The 26,640-nt window shown below is 40.2% G+C and overlaps 1 long non-coding RNA gene across 1 annotated transcript; it reads left to right on the top strand.

Annotated features, from left to right (window-relative positions):
• The first annotated feature begins 18,602 nt into the window (after positions 1–18,602).
• On the top strand, positions 18,603–21,688 carry LOC132029221 (uncharacterized). The gene is made up of 3 exons (XR_009407748.1): positions 18,603–19,098; positions 20,471–20,679; positions 21,562–21,688. It is a non-coding gene; the product is annotated as an uncharacterized LOC132029221 (long non-coding RNA).
• The last annotated feature ends 4,952 nt before the right edge of the window (positions 21,689–26,640 follow it).

The following is a 26,640-nucleotide window of genomic DNA, read 5'->3' on the forward strand; positions in this document are numbered from 1 at the left end:
AATTGAAGATGATGAAATGGAAAAACATCCCCTGCTCATGGATCAGAAGAACAAATATTGTTAAAATGTCTATACAACCCAAAGCAATCTACACATTTAATGCAATCCCTATCAAAATACCAAGAGCATTTTACTTTAGACAGAAAGAGTAACATTTCCTTTGTTGCCATGGGGTGGGAGGGTGAGGAGAAAGAATGGATTCGGATAAAGATAGGTTTATAGGTTTGGTAGCAAAAGTTGAGGTAATTCCAGATTGTAGCTGCTGCTGCTGCTGCTCTCCTTCTTCTCCTCTTGTTCTTTTCTAGTGATGTAGAAATTGAGGATATCTTCTGAGATCGAGAGAGTTGGAAGATTTAAAAGGGATAGCATATATGACGGGTCTAGAACATAGCAGGTGTTAGAGTGGTTGTTTTGTATTACTTATAGCTTTAGATAGTTTGATAATATAAGACCAGTGCAATATAATGTGATTTGAGAGCTTTCAAATATCTTCCCTATAGTCCGACAATGTGCTTGAAACTCTCTCTCTCTTTTTTTTAAAGATTTTATTTATTTATTTGACAGACAGAGATCACAAGTAGGCAGAGAGGGAGGCAGAGAGAGAAGAGAAAGCAGGCTCCCTGCTGGCAGAGAGCCCGATGCGGGGCTTGATCCCAGGACCCTGAGACGATGACCTGAGCCAAAGGCAGAGGCTTTAACCCACTGAGCCACCCAGGTGCCCCTCCATTAAAATAGATTTTGATGTTTCCTGCAGATTGACACTTGACCCCAGGACCAGCTTTGACTTTAAGCAGGAATAATGTAACTCAACTCTCTTGGATTTAGCATTAACTCACTTTGAGTATTAAACTAGACTTGATCTGGTGCAGTAGTACTAAGATCCCTGACTCTTCCTTATTCCTGAGACTTCATCCCCACATCACACCCCAGGTTTAATAATCAGAACCTTGTCCCTGAATCCCAAATTTAGCAATCATTCCTTTTGTACTGCTCTAAATTAATCCTTGTTCAGGGACTAGAATTCTACCCACTGAGTTGGCATTAGCTGGACTTACCCGATGCTTCCTGCCTTCATGAGTATTCTCTTGTTCTATATTACTAGTTGTCAAACTGCGCTCCTCAAACCAACAGCATGCACATTGCCTAAGAACTTACTAGAAATGTACATATTGGGCCACACACCTCCCGCCTCAGGTTTCTAATTCAGTGGTTCTGGGAGTGGCGCTCAACAATGTGTGTTGCAGTGAGCCCTCCAAATGACTCGGACACATGCTTAAATTGGAAACACCTGCCGCTTTCTAGAGCATCCATCATCCTGTGATAATCACTGAAAGCACATCAGTATTCCATAATCTCATCTATGTGCTCTGCCTGATAGACTGTATTCTCAGTGTGGATGTCTGATCCTCATCGCCTACGACATCTTTGTGAACTCAGTCCAGTATTTGTTCCTGCCAGCCTGCTCGTCCTGTTTGTCTTTCCGTAGAATTAGGAAAGCTGTAATATGTAGTCAGAGGTTTGATAGACAAAATTCCTCACTATGTCTTAATTCCCAAAGAATAGAGTCACAAATCGGTATATATAAGTTTCATTAAATTAGTAATACAATACATATTTATTGTTATTTGAGGAATAGCATTTAGTAGACAACTATTGGGCAGAACTTTGTATTTGCTTTGTAATAGACACTGGATAAAGATGATAATTTCTGACTCAAACATGATATAAAACAATGAAATGTGTTCTGCACAAAAAAATACACTAATGACTTTGCTAACATTTCCTATGAGAATTTACTAGCACTTATTTTACAAAATGGAAATTTTTTTTCCATAAATTATTTTATACTTTTCTTGTTGTCATATTTCTTATTTTAAAATTTTTCCAGCTTTATTAAGTTATAACTGATAAAGTTGTAGTATGTTTGAAGTGTGTAATATGATAATTTGATATATGTCTACATTGTGAAAGGATTCCCACAATCAAGTTAATTAACATATCCGTAACCTCACATAGTTACCTTGTTTTGTCTTGTTTTGGTAACAACACTTAAGATCTACTTTCTTAGAAAATTTCAATTATATGATACAGTATTATCAATTAGAGTTAGCACACTATACATTAGATCCTCATACCTTTACTGATCTTATAATGGAAAGTTTGTATCTTTTTAACAGCCTCTCCCCATCTCCTCCATCCCCTTTCCCCTGGCAACCACCATTCTCCTCTCCGTTTGTTTTAGACACCATATATAAGAGATACCAGGTAGTTATTTGTCTTTCTCTAACCTATTCAATTAGCATAATGCCTTCAAGATTCATTCATGTTGTCATATATGGCAGAGTTTCTTTCTTTTTTAAGGCAGAAAATTTTCCATCTCTCTCTCTCTCTCTCTCACACACACACACACACCCCACATTTTCTTTATCTATTCATCCATTTACAGACACTTGGGTCGTTTCATATTTTGGCTGTCATGAACAATGCAATGAATGTGGAAGTACAGATAACTCTTTGAGGTCATGACTTCATTTCCTTTGGGGATATACCAAGGAGTAGGACTGTCGAATCATATGGTAGCTCAGAGATTTTTAGTCTCTTGAGGGAAACTCCATACTTTTTTTTTAATATAATGGCTGTATCAGTTTACATTTACCATTAGTGTATAGGGGTTCCCATTTCTCCGCATCCTTACTACTTGTAAGAATGTAGTAGTCGTCGTCTTCTTTCTTCCTGTTAATAGACATCTAACAGGTTTGAGGTGGATTTTTATTTGCATTTCCTTGATGACTGGTGTGTTGAGCACCTTTTCATCTACCTATTGACCATTTCTAAGTCTTCTTTTTTTTTTTTTTAAGATTTTATTTATTTATTTGACAGAGAGAGATCACAAGTAGGCAGAGAGGCAGGCAGAGAGAGAGAGGAGGAAGCAGGCTCCCTGCCGAGCAGAGAGCCCGATGCGGGACTCGATCCCAGGACCCTGAGATCACGACCTGAGCCAAAGGCAGCGGCCCAACCCACTGAGCCACCCAGGCGCCCTCTAAGTCTTCTTTGAAGAAGTGTCTGTTCAGGTCCAGTGTCCATTTTTAGATTGGGTTATTTGTTTTTGCTTTTATTTTTGATATTGCGTAACATGACTTTCTTATATACTTCGGATATTAACCACTTTTCAGATATGTGGTTTGTAGATATTTTCTCTTATTCCATGGATTGCCTTTTGTTTTGTTGATAGTTTCCTTTACTGTGCAGAAGGTTTTTAGTTTGCTGTAGTCCCAATTGTTTGTTTTTATTTTGTTGCCTTTGCTTTGGTGTTAAATCCAAAATCATTGCCAAGATATCAAGGAGTTTATCCTCTATGTCGTTGTTTTACCCTCAAGAGTTTTACATTTTCAGGTCTTACATTCAAATATCAAACATTTTGAGTTGATTTGTATGTAGGGTGTAAGATAAGGATCAAATTCAATTCCTTAGCATATGAATGTTCAGTTTTCCCAGCACCACTTATTGAAGACACTGTCCTTTCCCCATTATATATTTTTTGACATCTGTGTTGAAAATTAATTGACCATATATGAATGGGTTTATTTCTGGGCTCTCTATTCTATTCCATCGACCTATAGGTCTGTTTTTATGCTAATACCACACTGTTTTGATTACTATAGCTTTGCAATGTAGTTCGAAATCAGAAAGTGTGATGCTTTCAGCTTTGCTTTTCTTGGTCAAGATTGCTTTGGTTATTTACAGTCTCTTGTCATTCCATATGGATTTTAGAGTTGCTTTTACATTTCTGTGAAAAATGTCATTGGAATTTTGACAGAGATTGCATTAAATCTGGGTATTGCTTTGGGGACTATGCACATTTTAACAATACTAGTTTTTCCAATCTAGCAGCATGAAATATTTTTTAATTTATTTTACCTTTTTCAGTTTCTTTCACTAATGTTTTATAGTTTTCAGATTACAGATCTTTCACCTTGGCTTACATTTATCTTGAGTATTTTATTTTATTTTTTCAGAGAGGGAGATAGAGCAAATAAAAATAAAAAGTGAATGCAAAATTAAAAATTTGTAAAGAAAATAACATAAAACCTCTTGCAACCCTGCCCTTATTTTGGTAATATCGCTGAATGACTTCCATCAGAGAATCCTAATGAAATAGGCACATCTCACTTGCTAACCTATGAACACTTTGGCCTAGAAAATGTTATTATACTGACAGTCACATAACTTCCAGGACCTAATAATCTGAAATTTATATATTGACAATGACTCTAGGTAAATCCAACATTGGGCCGCAGACTGAATTTCTTTTTAAGATTTTATTTTATTTAGAGACCGTGCATGTGTCTGTGCACAAGCAGGGGGAAGGGACAAAGAGAGGGAGAATCTCAAGCAGACTCTGAGCTGTGTGAAGTCCAACATGGGGCTTGATCTCAAGACCCTGAGATCATAACCTGAGCCAAAATCGAGAGTTAGATGTGCAACCTACGAAGGCCGCCAAGTATCCCAGCCATGGGATGAATTTTTAAACAAGTATTAAAATAATTTTTTTATTGGTCAGTTTTTAAAATCTTCAACAATGACAATATTTATATTCAGATTTCATGGAAAAAGGAGATAACACATGCATTTGAAATAATAGTATTAAAGTGATACTAAGTAAAATATCTCCTTTTGATTATATTATTTACTGAGGTGGAATTCACATAAAGTTAACCATTTAAAAAGAATTTTTTTAGAGAGAAAGAGAGTGATGGGGAGACACAGAGTAAGAGGGAAAGAATCTTAAACAGGCTCCACACTTAGGACCCTGAGATCATGACCTGAGCCAAATCAAGAATCAGTGCTTAATTTACTGAGCCACCCAGACACCCCTAAAATTAACTATTATAAATTAAACAATTCAGCAGCATTTAGTACATTCACAATGTTGTGCAACCACAGTCTCTATCTAGGTCCAAAATATTTCTATCACATAGAGTATAACTCTACCTATTAAGTAGTTTCTTCCCATGTCCCCTCCCTTCAATCCCTGGCAGCCACCAATCTGTGTTTGGTCTCCATAGTTTTATCTGCTCTGGGTATTTCATCTAATAGGAATCAAACAATATATGACCTTTGTGTTTACCTACTTTCATTTAGCACAATGTTTTCAAGCTTCATCTACATTGTAGCATGTATCAGTACTCCTTTCCTTTTGATCACTCAATAATATCATTGCATGCATACACAACAGTTCATTTATTCATTCATCTGTTGATGGACATTTGAACAGTCTCCACTTTTTAGCTATTATGAATAACTGTTATGAACATATGTGTATATGTTATATGTTATGTATATGTTATGAACATATGTGTATATGTTTGAGTGCTTATTTTCAGTTCCTTGGGGTATAGACCTAGAAGTGGAATTATAGGGTCATATGGTAATTTTTCTTTAAAGATTTTATTTATTTATTTGACAGACAGAGATCACAAGTAGGTAGAGAAGTAGGCAGAGAGAGAGGGGGAGAAGCAGGCTCCCCGCTGAGCAGAGAGCCCAATGTGGATCTTGATCCCAGGACCCTAAGATCATGACCTGAGCTGAAGACAGAGGCTTTAACCCACTGAGCTACCCAGGCATCCCTCATATGGTAATTTTTACATTTTTGTAGGAATGCCAAACTGTTTTCCACAATGGCTGGAGAAGACTGGACCATTTCCACCAGGAATGTATGAGGGGTCCAACCTCTGCAAATCCTTGCTAACACTTATTATTTTCCATTTTAAAAAATTACGCCATTTTAGTGGGTTTGAAGTGACATCTCACTGTGATTTTGATTTACATTTCCCTAATGACTAATGAGGTTGAGCATCTTTTTACAAACTTATTGGCCACTTATACAACTTATTTGGAGATATGTCTGTTCATCCTTTGCCTATTTTTTGATTGAGCTGTCTTTTGTTGTTGATTTGTAAAAGTTCTTTATATACTCTGAATACTAGACCCTTCCTTAGCAGATGAATGGTTTGCAAATATTTTCTTCTAATCTGTGGGTTATCTTCTTGCTTTTTTGATAGTGGCCTTCAAGATATAAAAGTTTTTAATTTTGATGTACTCCAGTATATCTCCTTTTTTCTTTTGTGCTTTCGATGTCCTATTGAAAAATCCATTGCCTAATCCAAGGCCATGAAGATTTACCCCTATGTTTTCTTTAAGGGTTTATAGTGATAGGTCTTTTTATTTGTTCTTTTGAAAATTTTTTCTTTAGTCCTTGTTTTTCTAGATACATATAATCGTGTACGCTTTATAAGTGGTCTTATAGTATTAGCTCTTACATTTAGGTCATCAGTCCATTTGGAGTTAATTTTTGTATTCAGTGTGGAATTGGAGTCCAATTTTATTCTTTTACATGTGACCATCTGTTTGTTGAGCACCATTTGTTGAAGAGACTATTTTTCCTCCAATGAGTTGGCTTGTACCAGTGTTGAAAATCAAATGGCAATAGATAAATGAGTTTATTTGGGGGCTTTCAGTTCTATTCAATTGGTGTATATGTTTATCTCTATGCTATTACCACACTGTTTTGGTTACTGTATCTTTGTAGTAAGTTTTGAAATTGGAAAGTATAAGTTCTCAGCTTTGTTTTTCTTTTTCAAGATTCTTTTGGCTACTCAGGGCCCCTATAATTACATATGAATTTACAAACTGGCTTTTCCATTCCTGCCAAAACCAAACAGCTGTTTTGAAAGTTGTTAGGGATTGCATTTAATTTGTAGGTCTCTTTGGGTTGTTTTGCTATCTTAAAATAGCAGTACTTCACGAACAAAGAAATTTTTTTTTTTTAAATTTGGCTTTTCTTAATGACTCTCAGCAATATTTTGTATTTTTCAGTATATATATTTTTCACTTCCTTCGTTAAATTTATTCCTAGTATTTTATCCTTTTGGATGCTATTGTAGATAGAATTGTTTTGAGCTTGTTCATTGTTGGTATATAGAAACACAACTGACTTTTTGTGTTGATCTTGTACTTTACAGCTTTCCTGAATTTGTGTCTTAGTTATAGTAGCTTTTTTTGTGAATTATTTGGGATTTCTATATATAGAATCATGTATCTGCAAGGAGAGGTGGAAAGTTTATTTCTTCCTTTCCTTGTGAATGCATTTAATTTCTTCTTCCCTAATTGCTCTGTCTAGAACTTCTGTGACAGTGGTGAATAACAATGGTGAAAGTGAGCATCTTTATGTAGTTCCTGATCTTAGAGAGAAATCTTTCAATCTTTCACCATTGAGTATGATCCTAATTGTGTGTTTTTCATAAATGCCCTTTATCATATTGAGAAAGTTCCCTTCTATTTCTAGTTTTCTCAATGTTTTTATCGTAAAACATTGTTGAGTCTTGTCAAATGCCTTTGTTGTTCAGTTGCGATGATTATGTGGGTTTTTTCCTTTTATTCTATTAATGTGGTGTATTATACTGATTGATTTTCTTATGTTGATCACCCTTGCATTCCTGGGATAAATCCTGTTGGGTCATGGTGTAGACTATATTTAACATGCTTCTGGATTCTGTTTCCTAGTATTTTTTTTTTTGAGAAATTTTCATCTATATTCATAAGGAATATTAAGCTATAATTTTTTCTTGTATTTATTTGACTTTCCTGGCCTCATAGAATGAATTAGGAAGTATTCCTTCCTCTGCTGTTTTTGAAAGGGTTTGTGAAGGATTGGCATTAATTTTTTGTTAAATGTTCAGTAAAATTCACCAGTAAAGCCATCTGGTCCTGAATTTTCTTTCTTAAAAGGCTTTTGGGATTATTGATTCAATATCTCTGTTTGTTATAGTTCTGTATAGATCTTTTATTTCTTCTTTTTAAAAAAAGATTATTTTTAAAAAAATTTTAAGTAATTTCTACACCCAACGTGGAGCTCAAACTCACAACCCCGAGATCAAGAGTCACACACTCCATCAATGAACCAGTCAGGTGCCCCAAGATTTTCTGTTTCTTCTTGAGTCAGTTTGGTATCTGTGTTTTAGGAACTTGTCCATTTCATCTAGGTCCAATTTGTTGGCATACAATAGTTCATAATATTTTTATTTTGTAAAATAAGTAGTTAATATTCTCATTTCCATTTCCGATTTTAGTTATTTGAAATTCTCATTCTCTTTCTTTGTCATTCTCTCATTCTCATTCTCTTTCTTTGTCATTCTAGCTGAAGATTGTTAATTTTGTTGATTTTTCTCAAAGAACTGAATTTTGTTTTCATTAATTATACTGTTTTCTTATTCCCTATTTTATTTATCTCCACTCTGGTATTTACTATTTCCTTCCTTTTTCTAGGTTTGGGGTTAATGTGCTCTTCTTTTCTAACTCCTTAAGGTGTGAGGTTGGATTTTATGAAGATATATATATATATAAAATTATATATATGATATATAAGATATAGATCATGATATATAAACATATATATCATGATATATATTTATTTAAGATATATATTTATTTAATATATAAAATCTTTAAAAGGTATACATATCTTTTAAAGATTTAATATATTTATTTGAGAGAGAGAGTGAGAGACAGCATGAGAGAGGAGAATGTCAGAGAGAGAAGCAGACTCCCTGTAGAAGTGGGAGCCTGATGTGGGACTTGATCCCAGGACTCCAGGATCATGACCTGAGCTGAAGGCAGTTGCTTAACCAACTGAGCCACCAAGGCACCCAAGATATATATATATATTTTTTAGTGTAAGCATTTATTGCTATAAACTTCCCTCTGAGCACTGCTTTTACTACACCCAGTAGTTTTGGTATATTGTGTTTCTTTTTCATTCACCCTTAAGGGTTTTCTGATTTTCCTGTGATTTCTTCTTTAAACCATTGATTGTTTGAGAGAAGGTTGTTTAATCTTCTACATTACATACTTGTGAATTTTCTTGTTTTTCTTATGGTATCAACTTCTAGTCTTTTCCATTGTGTTTGAAGAGAATACTTTGAATCATTTCAATTTCTAAAAATTTATTGAGACTTTTTTTGGTAGCCTAATGTATGGTTTATTTTGGTAAATGTTTGGCAAATGTTTGAAAGATTTGCGGTCATCTGGTGGGATGTCCTATATATCTCGGCTAGGTCTAGTTTGCTTACAGGGTTGTTCAATTGTCTAAATATTTAAAATATAAAAATATTTATAAATCAAGTTTTAAAAAGTTAAATTTGTCCTCCTACCTCAAAATATACAATAATAGAGAAGATTAAGATTTAGAATTTTCTAAGACTCTTTGGAATTCCACTCTGGAGCATGGTGGCCCTGCTCCATGGGTAACAGCCTGGAAGAAGAGCAGGTCTAAGGACAGTACTGGCCACTATTGAAGTCAGGCTTCATTTAGACCATCTAGCAGACTGTTAGTGCCACCTCCAACACCCCCACCCAGGGCTTAAGCCACCCACCTGACTTTGGGTGAGTGCATTCAAGTGAATAAACTCAGTTACTTCTTGGCATATTAGGACCAATGAAGTTCTCTGGTCCCATGCCCATTTCATACTTCCTGTACCATAAAATGGGTACCTTAGTACCAGTTTGACAGTCACTTGATATGCCATGGTTATGTGCTCAGTCTCTACCAAGATTCACTTCAAGACCTCCTTTCCAAAAGGAAAGTTGTTTTCTGCTGCAGAAGGCATGGCTTTGCTCCAAACCCTTATAGGTTTGTATTATAGGTTTCTTATCAAGGCTTTCCAGAGACTCCTCATAGTGAGTTTATCTGCCATGGATATCTCTAGTGCCTTGGATAGGCTGGGTCTTAGGGTCAAAATGTCAGGGCTGCTCACATCCTGGACCTGTAATAGTCCTTTCTTATTCTGGGCCTCATTCAAAATTGTTAACTTCTGAGTCACCCAATTAGTGAGTTGAAGCAATATTCCCAGATGAAGTACATGTTGCCTCCAAAATCCAGAGACCCATCAGGTACTGTGTCTCTTTCCTAAAGATAAGGGGTAACAGGTACAAAAAATTGGTCTTATGAAAGGATGAACTGGCATGGCCAGATTATTCACTGATACGACAGGCTTCCAAATTTTGTTAGGGTTTATGTCCTACCCTCTGGAATATTTCCTCAGAACCTCCTACTTCTTTTTCACTGAATCTGATTAACATGATATTTTACCAATATAGTGGATCAGCACTATATTCTGTGAAATGTTAAAATTATCAAAGTCTCCGTGGACTGTCTTGTGACAGAGAACAGAAGCATTTACATAGCTCTGGGGCAAGACAATGTGTACTTCTGTCCTTTCCATGTAAATATTATCCTCATTTGCTCTTCTTTATTAATGGAGATTGAAAACATTCCATTTACCAAGACATTTGTTACTTACTATTAGGTGTGTTGTAGCAAACCAGTAATACCTGGTACAGCAGCTATAACTAGAACTACCACTTGGCTGACGTTTTGGTAGCATACCACTTAATGCCACAATCTCTCTGGTTTCTGCAGGGGCCATAAAAGTGAATTGAATGGGAAATACCACCCAGCATCCTTTAAATTTTTGAGAGTGACTCCCTTAGCAAATGCACCCTCATCCATGGAGAAAATCAGTGGAGGAGCCTTGGTGCTAAATTGGAAGTGAAAAGACTCCCTTCTGATCTCGATCAGTCCCAGACTAGAGTTTACTTTTCTTCTTCTTTTTTAAGATTTTATTTATTTATTTGACAGTGAGAGAGAGTACAAGCAGGCGGAGCGGCAGCGAGAGGGACTTCGAGTTATATTTCAAGGCTGCAGCGATCAGGACAGTATGACACCGGCAAAAAAAAAAAAAAAGAAAGAAAGAAAGAAAAAAAGAAAATCTATTAATGGAATAGAAGAGAAAGCCCAGAAATGTACCCATAATTATATCATCAATTAATCTTTCACAAAGCAGGAAAGACTACACAATGGGAAATGATGATGGGAAAACCGGACAGTTACATGCAAAAGCACCTGGTGGCTCAGTTGGTTAAGCATCTGACTTGGGCTCAGATCATGATCCCAGAGTCCTGGGATTGAACCCCATGCAGGGCTCTCTGCTCAGCAAAAGTGTGAAACTCCGCACTGAAAGTCCCGAGTCCTGCAAAACCCCTGACTCCAGGCAGACCAGGTGATCTCTGCTCCTCAAGCTCTTTCCCAGGACTCCTGGGGGTGACCCTCAGGGAGCAGAGCCTCTCTGTTGGGACCTGTTGGATCACTTCCTTACACCAGACACAAAAATAAATTCAAAATGTGACTCTCTGTCAAAAAAAAAAAATATATATATATATATATATGCAGAAAATGTGAGTGGTCTGGGTAGAAGCTCAAACCAGCCACAACATTTCCTTGAACCAAAGCCTAACCTAGAAAAAGGCTCTAACTCAATTCTATGAAGCTGAGAGGTGAGGAAGCTGCAGAAGAAAAATCTGAAGCTAGCAGAGGTTAGTTCATGAAGTTTAAGGAAAGAATTGATGGATTTGAAGGGCCCTGGAACAACCCTTGCCTAGAATTCTCTGTCCAGTGATCCATCTCCAACCATTCTCTATCACCCATCTGTCATTTGAGGTTTTAGGTTATGAGTAACTTCAGCAACACTTGATTAGACTATCAGGGTGTTCACAAATTGATGGAGAAGTTGAAAAGCCAGGGGCAGAGTCTTCACACACAAGTGAACTCCTTACTCCCCATCACCTATGTCACCCATCCCCACCTACCCACTTCCGCTCTGCAACCATCAGTTTGTTCTCTAGAGTTAAGAGTCTGTTTCTTGGTTTGCCTCTCTACCCCTCCACCCCACTTTCCTTATTTGTTTTGTTTCTTAAATTCCACATATGAGTGAAATCATGTGGTATTTGTCTTTCTCTGCCTGACTTATTTCACTTAGCATTATACTCTCTAGATCCATCCATGTCATTGCAAATGGCAAGATTTCATTCTTTTTTATGGCTGAATAATATTCCATTATATATAAAGTCACACATACATACACATATATATATGCACACCACTTTTTTAAAAATTATTTTTATTAACATATAATGTATTATTTGCCCCAGGGGTACAGGTCTGTGAATCATCAGGCTTACACACTTCACAGCACTCATCATATCACATACCCTCCCCAATATCCATAACCCAACCACCCTCTCCCTACCCCATCTCCTCCCAGCAACGCTCAGTTTGTTTTGTGAGATTGAGAGTCTCTTATGGATTGTCTCCCTCCCGATCCCATCTTGTTTCACTTTTTTACATACCACTTCTTTATCCATTCATCAATTGATGGATACTTGTGCTATTTCCATAGTTTGGCTATTGTAGATAATGCTACTATAAACATCGGGAGGCATGTAACCCTTTGAATTAGTATTTTTGTATTCTTTGGGTAAATACTTAGTAGTGTGATTTCTGGATCACAGGGTGGTTCTATTTTTAATTTTTTGAGGAACCTCCATATTGTCTCCTACAGTGACCGTACCAATTTGCATTGCCACCAACAGTGCGTGAAGATTCCCCTTTCTCCACATCCTTGCCAAAAACTGTTGTTTCCTGTGTTGTTGATCTGACAGGTGTGATGTGATATTGTAGTCTTGATTTGCATTTCTCTGATAATAAACAATGTTGAGCATCTTTTCATGTCTCTATTAGCCATCTGTATGTCTTCTTTGAGAAAATGTCTATTCATGACATCTGCCAATTTTTTAATTGGATTATTCATTTTTGGGGTGTTGAGTTTCATAAGTTCTTTATTTCTTTTGGATAGCAACCCTTTATTGAATATGTCATTTGCAAATATCTTCTACCATTCCACAGGTTGCCTTTTAGTTCTGTTGACTGTTTCCTTCACTGTGCAGGAGCTTTTTATTTTGATGAAGGCCAATAGCTATTTTTGCTTTTGTTTCCTGGGCCTTGGGGAACATATCAAAAAAGAAGTTGCTATGGCCAATGTCAGAGAAATTACAGCCTGTACTTTCTTCAAGGACTCTTCTGGTTTCAGGTCTCATATTTGGGTCTTTAATCCACTTTGAATTTATTTTTAGATATGGTGTAAGAAAGGGGTCCAGTTTCATTCTTTTGCATGTAGCTGTATAGTTTTCCCATCACCATTTGTTGGAGAAACAGTATTTTTCCCATTGTATATTCTTTCCTGCTTTGGGAAAGATTAATTGACCATAAAATTATGGGTACATTTCTGGGCTTTCTCTTCTATTCCATTAATCAAAGTTGTCTATTTTTTGCCTGTATCATATTGTCTTATCACTACAGCTTTGAAATATAACTTGAAGTCTGGAATTGTGATGTCTCCATCTTTTCTTTTTTCTTTCTTTCTTCCTTTCTTTCTTCTTCTTCTTCTTCTTCTTCTTCTTTTTTTTTTTTTTGAGATTTAATTTATTTATTGGACAGTGAGAGAGAGTACAAGCAGGGGGAGTAGCAGGGAGAGGGAGAACCAGGTTCCTGCTGAGTAAAGAGCCCTACATGGGGCTCCATCCCAGGACTCTGGGATCATGACCCGAGCCCAAGTCAGATGCTTAACTGACTGAGCCACCCAGGCACTCCTTTACTTTTCTTTTTCAAGATTGTTCAGCTATTTCAGGTCTTTCATGGTTCCATACAAATTTAGGATTGTTTTATTCTAGTCTTGTGAAGAATGTTGTTGGTATTTTGATAGGAATTGCTTTAAATCTGTCCATTGCTCTGGGTAGTATAGCCATTTTAACAATATTTTTTTTTCCAATCCATGAGCATGGAATGTCTTTTCATTTCTTAGTGTCATCTTCAATTTCTTTCATCAGTGTTTTATAGTTTTCAGAACACAGATCTTTCACCTTTTTGGTTGGGGTTTATTCCTAGGTACCTTATTATTTTGGGCACATTTTAAAGTGAGATTGGTTCCTTACTTTCATTTTCTGCTGTTCCATTATTGGTGTAAAGAAATGCAACAGATTTCTGTACATTGATTTTTGTATCCTGCAATTTCACTGAATTTGTGTTTTGTTTCTAACAGTTTTTTGGCCAGTCTTAAGGGTTTTCTACAGAGTATCATGTCATCTGCAAATAATGAAAGTTTTACTTTTCATGCTGACTTAAATGTGCTTTAATTCTTTTCATTGTCTGATTGCTGAGGCTAGGACTTTCAGTACTATGTTAAATGACAGTGGTGAGAGTGGCCATCCCTGTCCTGTTCCAGACTGTAGCGGAAAAGCTCTCAATTCCCCACCCCACCCCACCCCCACCTGGAGGATGGTATTCACTGTAGGTTTTTTTTGTATAGGGCCTTTATCATGTTGAAATAAGGTCTCTCTATTCCTCCTTTGCTGAGGGTTTGTTTTTTTTTTTTTAATCATGAACGAATGTTGTACTTCGTTAAATGCTTTTTCTGCATTTGCTGAAAGCATCATATGGTTCTTATCCTTTCTTTTATTAATGTAGTGTGTCACATTGCTCGATTTGTAAACTTTGAACCAGGAATAAATCCCAGTTGATCTTGGTGAACTTTTTTCTTTTTTCTTTTCTTTCTTTCTTTCTTTTTTTTTTTTTTTTTTTTTGGTGGGTGGTAGAGCAAAGTTTATTGAGTGATAGCAAAGTGATAGTACCAAGCTCCCAAGGAGGGATTGCCTGTGAAAGATTTTTTAATGTGTTGTTGGATTTGGTTTGCTAATATTTTATTGAGGGTTTCTGCATCAATGTTCATCAGAGATATTAGCCTATAGTTCTCTTTTTTGTATGGTGCCTTTTTCTGGTTTTGGTATCAGGATAATGCTGGCCTCATAGAATGAATTTGGAAGTTTTCCTTCCTTTTCTATCTTTTGGAGTAGTTTGAGGAGAGTAAGTATTAACTCTTCTCTAAATGTCTTGTGAATTCCCCTGGGAAGACGTCTGGTCTTGGACTTCGGCCTGTTGGGAGATTTTTGATTATTGATTCTATTTCTTTGCTGGTTATCAGTCTGTTCAAGTTTTCTATTTCTTCCTGTTTTGGTTTTGGTAAGTTTTATGTTTCTGGGAATTTATCCATTTCTTGTAGGTTGTCCAATTTGTTGGCATATAATCTTCATAATATTCTCTCATAGTTGTTTATATTTCTGTGGTGTTGGTTGTGATTTCTCCTCTCTCATTTGTGATTTCATTTATTTGGGTCCTCTTTCTTGTTGCCTTGATAAGTCTGACTATGGGTTTATCACTTTCATTAATTTTTTCAAAGAACCAGCTCCTGGTTTGATTGTTCTGTTGGTGGTGGTGGGGATGGGAGGTTTAAATTATTATTAATTTCTGCTCTATTCTTTATTATTTCCCTACTTCTGCTGGCATTAGGCTTTGTTTGTTGTTCTTTTTCTAGCTTCTTTAAAGTTAAAAGTAGGCTGTTTATTTGAGATTTTTCCTACTTCTTGAGGAAATCCTGTGTTGCTACACACTTGCCTCTTAGAACTACTTTTGTGGCATTCCAGTGGTTTTGGATCATTGTGTTTTCGCTTTCATTTGTTTACATATGCTTTTTAATTTCTTCTTTGATTTCCCGAGGGACTGACTCATTGTTTAGCTGCATGTTATCTAAACTCTATATATTTGTGGTCTTTTCAGATTTTTTTCTTGGTTGACTTCTGGTTTCAGCATTGTGGCCAGGAAAGGAGCTCAGTGTGATATCAAATCTTCTTGAATTTGTTGAGACCTGTTTTGCAGCCTAATATGTGATCTATTCTGGAGACTGTCCCATGTGCATTTGAAAAGAATGTGTATTCTGCTATTTTAGGATGGAATGTTCTGAATATACTTGTGAAATCCATCTGGTTCAGTGTGTCATTCAAAGCCCCTATTTCCATGTAGACTTTTTCTCAGCTCCTATTCGAATCAACTTTTCTGATTGCCCCCTGAGAGGCGTTCACCAAGCCTGTCTGGGAGGGGGACTCTCCATGATGACACCCACCCTTTAGGAATGGCATTGAGACAAATGATGGCTTGAGGATACCATTGCTCAAATGCATTCCCCAGAAGCAGATGCTGAGATGTGAATTTCTAGGCAAATCATTTATTAAGCTCCTAGCAAACACCAGTTAAGGGGATTGGGATGCAGAATGGGGAAGGGAAGAAGCCGAGCCAGAGCAGCCTCAGACAAAAGACCTCATTGTCTCCTGGGAGTGCTCCCACAGGGGGGGTGTAAGGGACACCTCAGATGTCCCAATCTGGGGCCAGGGCACTGGGCTCCCATGCTGGCTAGTGATTTCATCACACTCCTACTATATTCAGACTCAGCTGACTGGTTCCGCAGGAGGAGCCTGGTCTGCCGGAACAGAACTGAGTGTGGGGCCTGGAAATGTGTGGGATATAGATCATTCTGTCCACGACCTCATTTTACAGATGGGAAACTGAGGCCCAGAAAGGTGAGACCCTTTGCTTCTTCTGCTTACATTTACTGAGCGAATACATCTCTGTGCCAGGACTTGAGCTAGAGCTAGGAATAGAGGACAAGGGGACAGGAGACTCCAACCTTATCATTATCGCTTTTTTCCTTTAAATAATTCTAGATTCCTAGGAAGTTGCCAAAAGTCCCATGGATCCTTCACCCAGTTTTCCCCAGTAGTAACATCATAAGTAAAAGCACAGCGTAATATCAAAACCGAGACGCTGTTATTGGCAAAACCCTACATTGTTCAGATCTCACCCGTGTTAATGTGGACTATTCATCTGTGTGTGTGTGTGTGTGTGTGTGTGTGGCTCTGTGTACTGTCATCACATGGATAGATTTGCTGGTCACCACAATCGAGGTGCAGAGCTTTTCCATCACCACAGAGGAGCTCCCTGGGCATCCCCTTCACTTTTGTGTCCTACCTACCATTCCTAACCCTTGGCCACTGCTAAACTGCTTTCTCTTTCAGACCTTTGTGGTGTGGGGGCAGCCCAGGTGGGCAGGAGATACAGATTACAAATCTTGGTAGTACGTGGACTATTATATACAAATATATGTAAATATAATTGCCTATATAAATACAGAAATGAAATGATACCATGACATATTTGGGGTATAGTTAATATAACATTTCTGGGGGTGTCTAAATCCAAGTAAATCCATTGGAATGGGACTGGAAATGGGATGCTTTCAGCCCTTTGAAGGAATGAGGTGGTGCACGCAGTCAACTCTGGGCTCCTTTGTCTTGTGTAAATACACAAGCAAAACCCCAGAATGCTCTCGGCCCTGGAAAGTGAGAACGGGGCTGAGGAGGGAGGGGGATTCTTTTTTCCCATCCACTCTCTTGGGCGGTTCCAGTTTTCACCATGCACACGTCTTGCTTTTTTTTTTTTTTTTTTTAAGATTTTATTTATTCATTTGAGAGAGAGACAGAGCACAGCAGGGGGAGGGGCAGGGGGAGAGGGAGAAGCAGCCTCCCTGCTGAGCCCCGAGCCTGACCCAGGAGGTTGGGGGGTGCTTGATCCCAGGACCCTGAGATAGGGACCTGAGCTGAAGGCAGACTCAACCATCTGAGCCACCCAGGCGTCCCCCTTTTTTTTATATTAACATATAATGATGCCTTGCTTTTATCAAAAGGAATTAAATCCTGTTTGGATGCTCCTTAAACAAGGTTGAAGAGAAACTCTGTATCATCAGCTCCTTGCTTTCTCCTCTCCCCTGGGTTTTCCAAAGGTTCCCTCGGGACTTAGAAGGCTGAAAAGGGGGTCCGCAGCCTTCAGTTGTCATGGCAGCGACGGCTTCTGGAGATAAAATATCCAGGCCTGGCCTTCTCAGCCCTGCATGCAAAGGGCTGGAACAGCCCCCACCCCGCCGGAACAGCAGCATCCTCGCACCAACCTGGGTCCCGTGAGGGTTTCCAAGATGCCTTTAGTAGTACTGGTATGTAAGCCAGTCAGCAGTGTTATTTCAGAAGGACATTGTGTTCCGCACACAAGCGATTTGCAGTCTGAGACATGTTCTGCTGATGCTAAAAACACGTCTAGCTTCTGGCTTGGAGCACCAAGTCCCCCTTCTCCTCCCCTGCAGTAATCTGGTTTACCTGCCTCCATTGCTTTCTAAACACCAACCCTTTTCAGAGGCTGTCTTTGGGCAGCCCGTTCTCTGCCCAATTCTCAGCCCATTCTCACCCAGTGGCAGAAACAGGAAGGATTATTTATGGTTTCTAAGAACAGCCCTTGTTGACTGGAAGAAGAAAATCAGACTGTCCTCCAAGGGAGTGGCTCCTAATGGCTTGTATTCTTTCCTGATGAAGTCAACAAAAACAAATGACATAAATGAATTTCTCAAAGAATTAATTGTGATATACTGAATTCTCAGTAAGTTCTTCTACTTTAATTCAGGTAAGTCCTAATAGAGTAAAAGGGCAGTGGGAACTGGAGGAGGAAAATAAATTAGCTTTCCTGAGGAGGAGTGGCATATTTCCTGAGGGGAGGGGAATATTTGTGGTGGCCCTCGAAGGTTGAAGAGGAGTTTACCAGGTTAAAGAAAGGAGGAAGAGAGCTATTATATGCTTGGTTGCTTACACCAAGGGCCTGACTCTCTCTAGAGATTTCCTGAATGATCTCATGTTGCCATGACCCCAACACTTCTGCATCCCCAGGATTTAAGAAGCAGTTTCAGGGGAGCTCAGAGTGTAAAGAAATGGAGAGAGGAGAGGGCTAAGACACATGTGGTCCACACGGGGCCTGTAATCCCAGATGCTCTCTTGTTCTCTTGTAGAACCAGGATTCTAGGCCCTATCCCCAGCCTAGAGGAAGGCCTGGCCATTGATGCTGTGGTTCCTGCAGGTACAAATCAAACAGTTAAAGGAACACAAAGGAAGGGACAAAAAGAAGGACAAGGCAAGGTAGAGTGAGCAGGGGAAGCCTGTTTTGGTGAAGATCTCAGGCCACGATTCACAGCGGGAACAAGGGACAGACCTTCTCCAGGGTCTAACATTTGAGCTCACACTTCCTTCCTCTGGGATTTCCAAAGCCCAATGGCTCTTAACAAAAGCTCATTAACAAGAGGAGGCAAGAATAATATTTTTATTTCGTCCAACAAAAAGTCCGAGTTTACAGCTCCCAGACGTATTCCAAGAACCAATTCTTAGGAAACTGGATGACGATATAAATCTTCACAGTTCCTGGATCAGCCCAAGATTCTTTTCCACGTAAGTAAACTGCAAGGATTCCACGCTCCCTGCCTCTTTCCTCCCTTTCTCTGTGCGGAGCCGGGCCTATCTTTGGCATGCTACCTCCTCAGTGTAGAGGCTGCTGGAAAAAAAGCCATGTTAGGGGACCAGGGCTCTTGTCCCACCCCTGGAAACTTCCAAGTTACTCCTTCAGGAAGCTGCAGCCAGTCCCAGGAGCTGGGCCTCAACTTCCCCATCTAGAAAGGAGAGGTTGTATTAGATCTTTCATAGAAAAAACAACTGTATGCATATTTTTAGTGATGTCAGCTAAAATATTACCCAAGGAACTAAAAATGAATTGTAAGGCTGTAGGCAGACATAATTTCTGTAAGTCTCTGTACTGCTCCAAGCTTAAAAGTGGAGAAAGAGCAGGGAGGAGGGCCGTGGACTTCTGCAGCCCGGTCCCCACAGCACCCCCTTCCCGCCCATCGTTGGCTTTCAGCAAAGGGAGTGTGCCTCACCCTTGTCGCCTGTCTCCTGAACTGAACGGCGGCACCAGTCAGTGCCTCCAATGCTAAGGAGGCAAAAGAGGGGTGGGGGGTGAGGAGGGGGAGGTGGCCAAGGAGGAGAGGTCCTTGCCCGGCTTTGGAACCCTGCCCCGCTCGCTCTGGAGGACAGACCCCTCCAGGAGGAGACATGAAGGAGGACAGCAGCCAGCATGTGTCCAGTGCGACTTGCCAGGAGGAGGATTGCTGGTGTCCCCGGGGAGCCCAACAACCTCACGTGGGTAGGTCTGAGCAGCCCCTTTTTACACGTGAGGAAAACAAGGAACGGGAAAAGTGGCCCGAGGCACAAGAGGTGGACGCCAAGCGTCGGTTTCATGGGTGGTGGGGTGAGCTGAAGCATGAGGACCGTTACCCCTGGGCTGGCAGTCCAAGTCACGCGCCCGCAGCCCTTTCTGCTTCAAGAAGGCTAACTGCCGTTCTTTTTGACTGTAAATAATCAAAACGGCCTTCTGAATGACGAAAATGAACCAAATGTCTGTTCTGGGTCAGGTATTTCTTCGAATCCTCCCAAGCACGTGGAAGGGTGGGCAGAGCAGACAGAGCCCCACTACTGAGAGCGCTGCTCAGAGAGGTCCCCGAGGCTTGCCCCACAGAACATAAGCAGTTCCTGCAAGGGCTCCGTGTTGCAAGCAAACAAGGCAGGCTCAAGCTCTCCAGCCGAGGGGGCATCTCTGCCACAGAGGGAAGGGGCCTGGGCAGGGCTGGTGGGGCTCAGAGCATCCTGGTCTAGGCTCTGCTCCCTCAGAATGTCTGCCGCACAGGGTCTTATTGGGACCTCCTGTTTGCACAAGCATTTTGCAGTCGGAGATGTGTTCTGCTGATGCTAACTGTCCCCATGATCCCAGGGCTGCCTGTGAAAGCGGACACTCCCAGCAGGAGCCCTATTTGCTCTCCCTACATTTTCCTGAAGCCATGGGACAGCACGTCAAGGCCCAGCAGACTGACAGGGACCAGATCACACCCACCGGTGGAACCACTGCAGGGATTCAAGAGGAGGAAGACGCGCCCGAGCCTTCCAGGGCTGAAACCACAGATAAGAATAGCAGATGAAAATGTAATAGCTTCTGAAATTTTATATATCAATCAAAGTGATAACAGAACTTGCTGAAATGTTGTTAGTGACCTTAACAGCCCTGATTTCTTTGGAAAGTTCATTTCAGCTTTAGAGGGGCGTGGTTGGGGAGGATACACCAGATTTCTTGTTGTAGTAGAATTAAACCTACTTGCTTCAGCAGGCCAGGAGCTCCTGCATATATATATATATATATGCAGGGGCCATGTCCCTGGTAGTTATTCTAAGCAGGGTGAGGAACCATGTGAAGACTTTAAACAATGGAGTGACTTCATCTAATATATCTATATATATATATATTGTCCTCCTGGGGACCTGACCCCCAGCTGGGCACCCCTGGGGTTAAAATCTATCTATCTATCTATCTATCTATCTATCTATCTATCTATATCCTCCCTAGAAATGTGGGATCAGGACAAACATGTTCTATGTGATCTCAACCTGAGGCCACAGATCCAGAGGCCCAGCCAAGGGCATGGGCAGGGTCCCTCCCTGTCCCTAGCCTGTGGCCTCCTTGTTTCTCCAGACTTCCTTGTCTTTCCTGAGACATCCTATCCCTCCCATGTCCTATATATATAAATAATATATATATATAATATAATATAATAATATATTATATATTATATGTATATAATATATAATATAATATATATATATATTGAGAAGGTGTGAGACAAACAAAAACTTGAAGGATGTGAGGCAGTTAGCCAGGTAGAGATGTCTGGGAGAAGAGTATTGCAGAGGGAATAGTCAGTGCAAATATATAATATTATATAATATATAATATATAATATTATATATTATATGTATATAATATATAATATAATATATATATATATATATATTTTTTTTTTTTACCCCCAGGGGTGCCCAGCTGGGCGTCAGGCCCCCAGGAGGACAATCATCCTTAGCAAATAGCCTGAAAAACAAGTCCTTGCAATCCTGTCTCCCAGGTGTGAGTTGCATAACATGAACGAGGGCAACTTTTTTTGGCTTTGAAATATACATTCCTGTATGTACCCTTACATTATGCCCTAAGGTGGGGAGCACAGGAAAAAAGCCTCCATGGAGCACACGAGAGACTGAGTCCTGGAGAGGTGACTTTTCCAGGCCATGCGGTGAGTTAGCAGGCTGGACGGAGGTGGTGGAGCCCCTTCTCTTGACAGATGCCTGGAGCTGACTAAACCTCAAACCCTGCAGATCGTCCTTAGAACCGGAGTGGGGCGCTGTGCGTGGTTGACTGGAGTGGGGAGATGGCTCTGTGGGATGCTCGTGTAGCCAGGCCGCTTCAGTCATTCACTAAATATTGACCCAAGTGACCATCACAGCCCAGCTAACTGTTCAGGTTTTGAGATTCATTTGCTACTGAAACAGACATAAGTCCTCATCCTCCTGGAGCTCACATTCTAGTCCAGGGGGGAGGTAGACCAAAAAAAGACAAAACCAAAAGCAAACGTCCTAAGGGAGCTCATCATATAGTGTATTGGAAGGTGATGCATGCTGTAGAAAGAAGAGAGTAGAGCAGGGTAACGGGAATTAGTAGTTTGGGGTAAGGTGAGATCCATTTTTAAAAATAGGGTGCTCTGGGTAGACTTCTGTTGAGAAGGTGTGAGACAAACAAAAGCTTGAAGGATGTGAGGCAGTTAGCCAGGTAGAGATGTCTGGGAGAAGAGTATTGCAGAGGGAATAGTCAGTGCAAATGCCCTGGGACAGAAATGTGCCTGGCATGATCAAGAAATACTGAGGAGGTCAGTATGGCTGGGGCTGAGTGAGGGAGGAGGAGAGCCGGAGCTGAAGAGAGCCGGAGCTGAGGGCAGCCACATCATGGGGCCATGTCATGAAAGGACTGTGGGGGCCATGTCCCTGGTAGTTATTCTAAGCAGGGTGAGGAACCATGTGAAGACTTTAAACAATGGAGTGACTTCATCTAACTTACATTTGAACAGAATCTCCAGGGCAGCTGAGTAGTCAGAGTAGTCCAGGTGAGTGGCAATGGTGGCTTTGGCTGCGGAGAGGCAATCAGATTCTGGATCAATTTCTAGTGTACATGTAATAGGGATTTGCTTGTGGGATGGATGTCAGGTAGGCAGGAAAGAAAGAAACAAGGCACCACTCCATTGTTTATAGTCTGAAAAGCTAGGTAAATGGAGGGGGGTCATTCACTGAGATGGGAACGCCAAGTGGCTCAGACTTAGGGATAGTTTGAGATGCATGTTGGCATTTAAGTGGAGATGTGAAGTAGGCAGTTGGATCTCCAAGCCCACAGTTCCAGGCGTGTCTCGATCTTGCCCATGCACTTGAAAACCATGGAGCTAGATAGACTTAACAGGAAGTTCATCTGTAGAGAAAAGAAAAGATGTCTGAGGACTGAGCCCAACTTTCAAAGGTCAGAACAGCACGGATCAATAAGGCAGGATCCTGAGAAGGAGACAGTGAGTTAGAAAGGACAGGAGGACAGGACAAGATCCTGGAAATCAAATGAAAACAGAGGTTCAAAAAGGAAGGAATGCCCTAAACTTCAATGCATGCTGCTGAAGACTGAGAATGACCCCTCTGTTTAACAGGTTATTGTTAATCTCAGTAAGAAAGGCTTCTTTGAGGGATAGAAGTCTGATTGGAGTGGGTTGCCCCACTCTACACTCCCCAGAAAGTGGAATGAGGAAGTGGAGACTGAATAGCGGGCACTCATTCTGGAAGTTTTGCTCTTAAGGAGAAATTGGGCAATCGCCTGAGGCCTCGAGTGGGTAAGGGGGTAGGGCTCCAGGCACAGGTGGCGGGCTGGCCGCCCAGAAGAGCAGAGGAAGACCCACGGTCTTCTCCAGGGTTCGTCCACATCTTTGTGGATTTTTCTGACCTTTCCTGGCAGAGGAAAGTAGCCTCAGCATTGTCTCCATTCTCCAGCAAAAAGGGAAAATCCAGGGGCTACAACTCAGGAGTTAAAATCAGAGCCAAGAAACAATAAACAATCTGCTTATTGTGATAAGGGATAGAGTGAAAACATGTCATACCTTTGATTGAAAGAATGTAGAAAAAAAGGACTTTATTCCAAAAAAACCCAACCAGTTGGGAGCATGACTATATAAAAGAAGCCCAGTGTCCCCTCTATAGGAAAATACACCCAATTCATTCAAGAACTGAGGGAAAGAGGAGTTCAGGATTTTCCTTCCGTGATGTTTTGCTTCTCCACTGATCAGGCAAAAGCAAATAAAAGCAGCAATTTTGCCTGATGGACAAGTATTTTGAAGAATAATCCCTATTACTCACAAGTGTTTGGTGCAAGAGGCATTTTCTGAAAACACAAGTGGGAGGGAACACTGCTTCAAGATTCGGGGAAAACAATTTGGCTTTATTAAAGGGCTTCAGAAAGTTTATATATTTTACCCCTAGCAACTCCTCTTTCGGGAATCGAAAGAAACCACTGGAGGTTTGGACAAAGATTGAATCACAAGATTTCTCAGGTACTTGTTTACAGTAATGGATTAAACGTAGGAAAATCAAATGTCCAGACATAGTGCACGAATTTACAACATTTAGACACATTCATATTTAAAAATGTGAGAAATGCGTAGACTATGTTGGTAAGTGGAAAAAAGCCATAGAATGATTTCACGTGAGTGATTCCATGCTATCTTAGGGATTGTGCATTCATTCTCCAACTCTGTCTAGTTTAAAAATTATCCTATTGATTGAATTATTTTAAAATTGTAAACACTATATTATTCTCAATATTTCTAACTGGGTTTTCTTTTCTTTTCTTTTTTTTTTTTTTAAGATTTTATTTATTTGATAGAGATCACAAGTAAGCAGAGAGGCAGGCAGAGAGAGAGGGGGAACCAGGCTCCCTGCCCAGCAGAGAGCCCGATGCGGGGCTCGATCCCAGGACCGTGAGATCCTGACCCGAGCTGAAGGCAGAGGCTTTAACCCACTGAGCCACCCAGGCACCCCATAACTGGGTTTTCTTCATACCAGCTGAAACTAGTTTCCTTTCTCCCCATTTTTATTCCTGAATTTCTTTTTTTTAAATGGGTGTTTTTCTTTCTTTTCTCTATTTAAAGACTCTACGTATGCTTACAGAATGGATTCTCCCTATTATTGGTTTGATTGGCTATCTTCTTAGCATTCATTGTTTTTGGACTTTGGGCATACCCACTTGCTGGCTCACCTTGAATGGTGTGTGTGTGTGTGTGTGTGTTCGTGCTCTTTCTCTAAAAGTTTCATGGTTGTTTCCATCCATGGAATTTGGGCTCCTAAATTCAGTTCTGGTCTTAGTGGCCTGGAGCTCCCATCCATCGAGATCTGAGGACATTGTGAGGGCAATCACCAAACAGCAGTTGGCCTGGTCCATGTCTAGGTGAGTCAACTCTTCTTTTTCTCCTAAGTACAAAATATGTCAGTCCAGGCAATGGCTGGTCACAACTTTTTTCAGCCCTGTCCCATAATCAGGGCTCCCTCAGCCCAAGGCTCACATCCTTTCCTAGGAGCACAGTTCTTAGAAGCCTCTGCACCAGGAGCTGAGCAGGACTAGAGTTTCCATTCAACAGCCATTGTGTGTTTCTGTTTCATCGCTGGTCAACAGAGATGTTTATCTTGTTTTATATAACAGCTGATCTTTTAAATTTTTATCTTCATGTATTTACTTTTTAAAAAAATTTTATTTAAATTACAGTTAGTTAACACACAGTGCAATATTGGTTTCGGGAGTAAAATCCAGTGGTTCATCACTGACATACAACACCCAGTGCTCATCATTGCAAGTGCCCTCCTTAATGGCTATCACCCACCTAGCCCGTCCACCACCCACCTCCTTCTGTCAACCCTCAGTTTGTTCTCTACCATTAAGAGCCTTTTATGGTTTGTTCTCCCCACTTTTTCCCCCTTCCCATATGTTTATCTGTTTTGTTTCTTAAATTCTACACGTGAGTGAAATCATATGGTAATTTTCTTTCTCTGACTGACTTACTTGGCTTAGCATAGTACACTCTAGCTCCAACCACATCATTGCAAATGGCAAGATTTCATTCTCTTTAATGGCTGAGTCATATTCCATTGTATATATATATATGACCTCTTTTTTATCTATTCATCTCTTGTTGGATTTGAGCTCTTCCCATAGTTTGGCTATTGTTGATAATGCTACTATAAACCTTGGGGTGCATGTACCCCTTCAAATTTGTATTTTTGTCCTTTGGGTAAATAAATACCTACTAGTGCAATTGTTGGATTGTAGAGTAGTTCTATTTGTAACTTTTTGAGAAACCTCCATACTGTTTTCCACAGTGGCTGCCCCAGTTTGCATTCCCACCAACAGTGCATGGGATTCTCCTTCCTCTGCACCCTCACCAACACCTGCTGTTTCCGGTGTTGTCAAGTTTAGCCATTCTGACAGGTGTGCAGTGGTGTCTCATTAAGGTTTTGATTTGCATTTTCCTGATGTTAAGTGATGTTGAGCATCTTTTCATGTGTCTGTTGGCCATCTGGATATCTTCTTTGGAAAAATGTCTATTCCTGTCTTCTGTCCATCTCTTAACTGGATTATTTGTCTTTTGAGTGTTGAGTAGGATAAGTTCTTTTTTTTTTTTTAAATATTTTATTTATTTATTTGCCAGAGAGAGAGAGAGAGAGAGAGCACAGGCAGGCAGAGTGGCAACAGAGGCAGAGGGAGAAGCAGGCTCCCCGCTGAGCAAGGAGCCCAATGTGGGACTCGATCCCAGGACCCTGGGATCATGACCTGAGCCGAAGGCAGCCACTTAACCAACTGAGCCACCCAGGCATCCCTAGGATAAGTTCTTTATAAATTTTGGATACCAATCCTTTATCAGCTATGTCATTTGCAAATATCTTCTCCCATTCCATAGGCTGCCTTTTAGTTTTGTTGATTCTTTCCTTCACTTTGCAGAAGCTTTTTATCTTGACGAAGTCCCCATAGTTCATTTTGCTTTTGTT

The sequence above is a fragment of the Mustela nigripes genome, chromosome 13 (assembly GCF_022355385.1).
Source record: "Mustela nigripes isolate SB6536 chromosome 13, MUSNIG.SB6536, whole genome shotgun sequence".
NCBI classification, from domain to species: Eukaryota; Metazoa; Chordata; class Mammalia; order Carnivora; family Mustelidae; genus Mustela; species Mustela nigripes.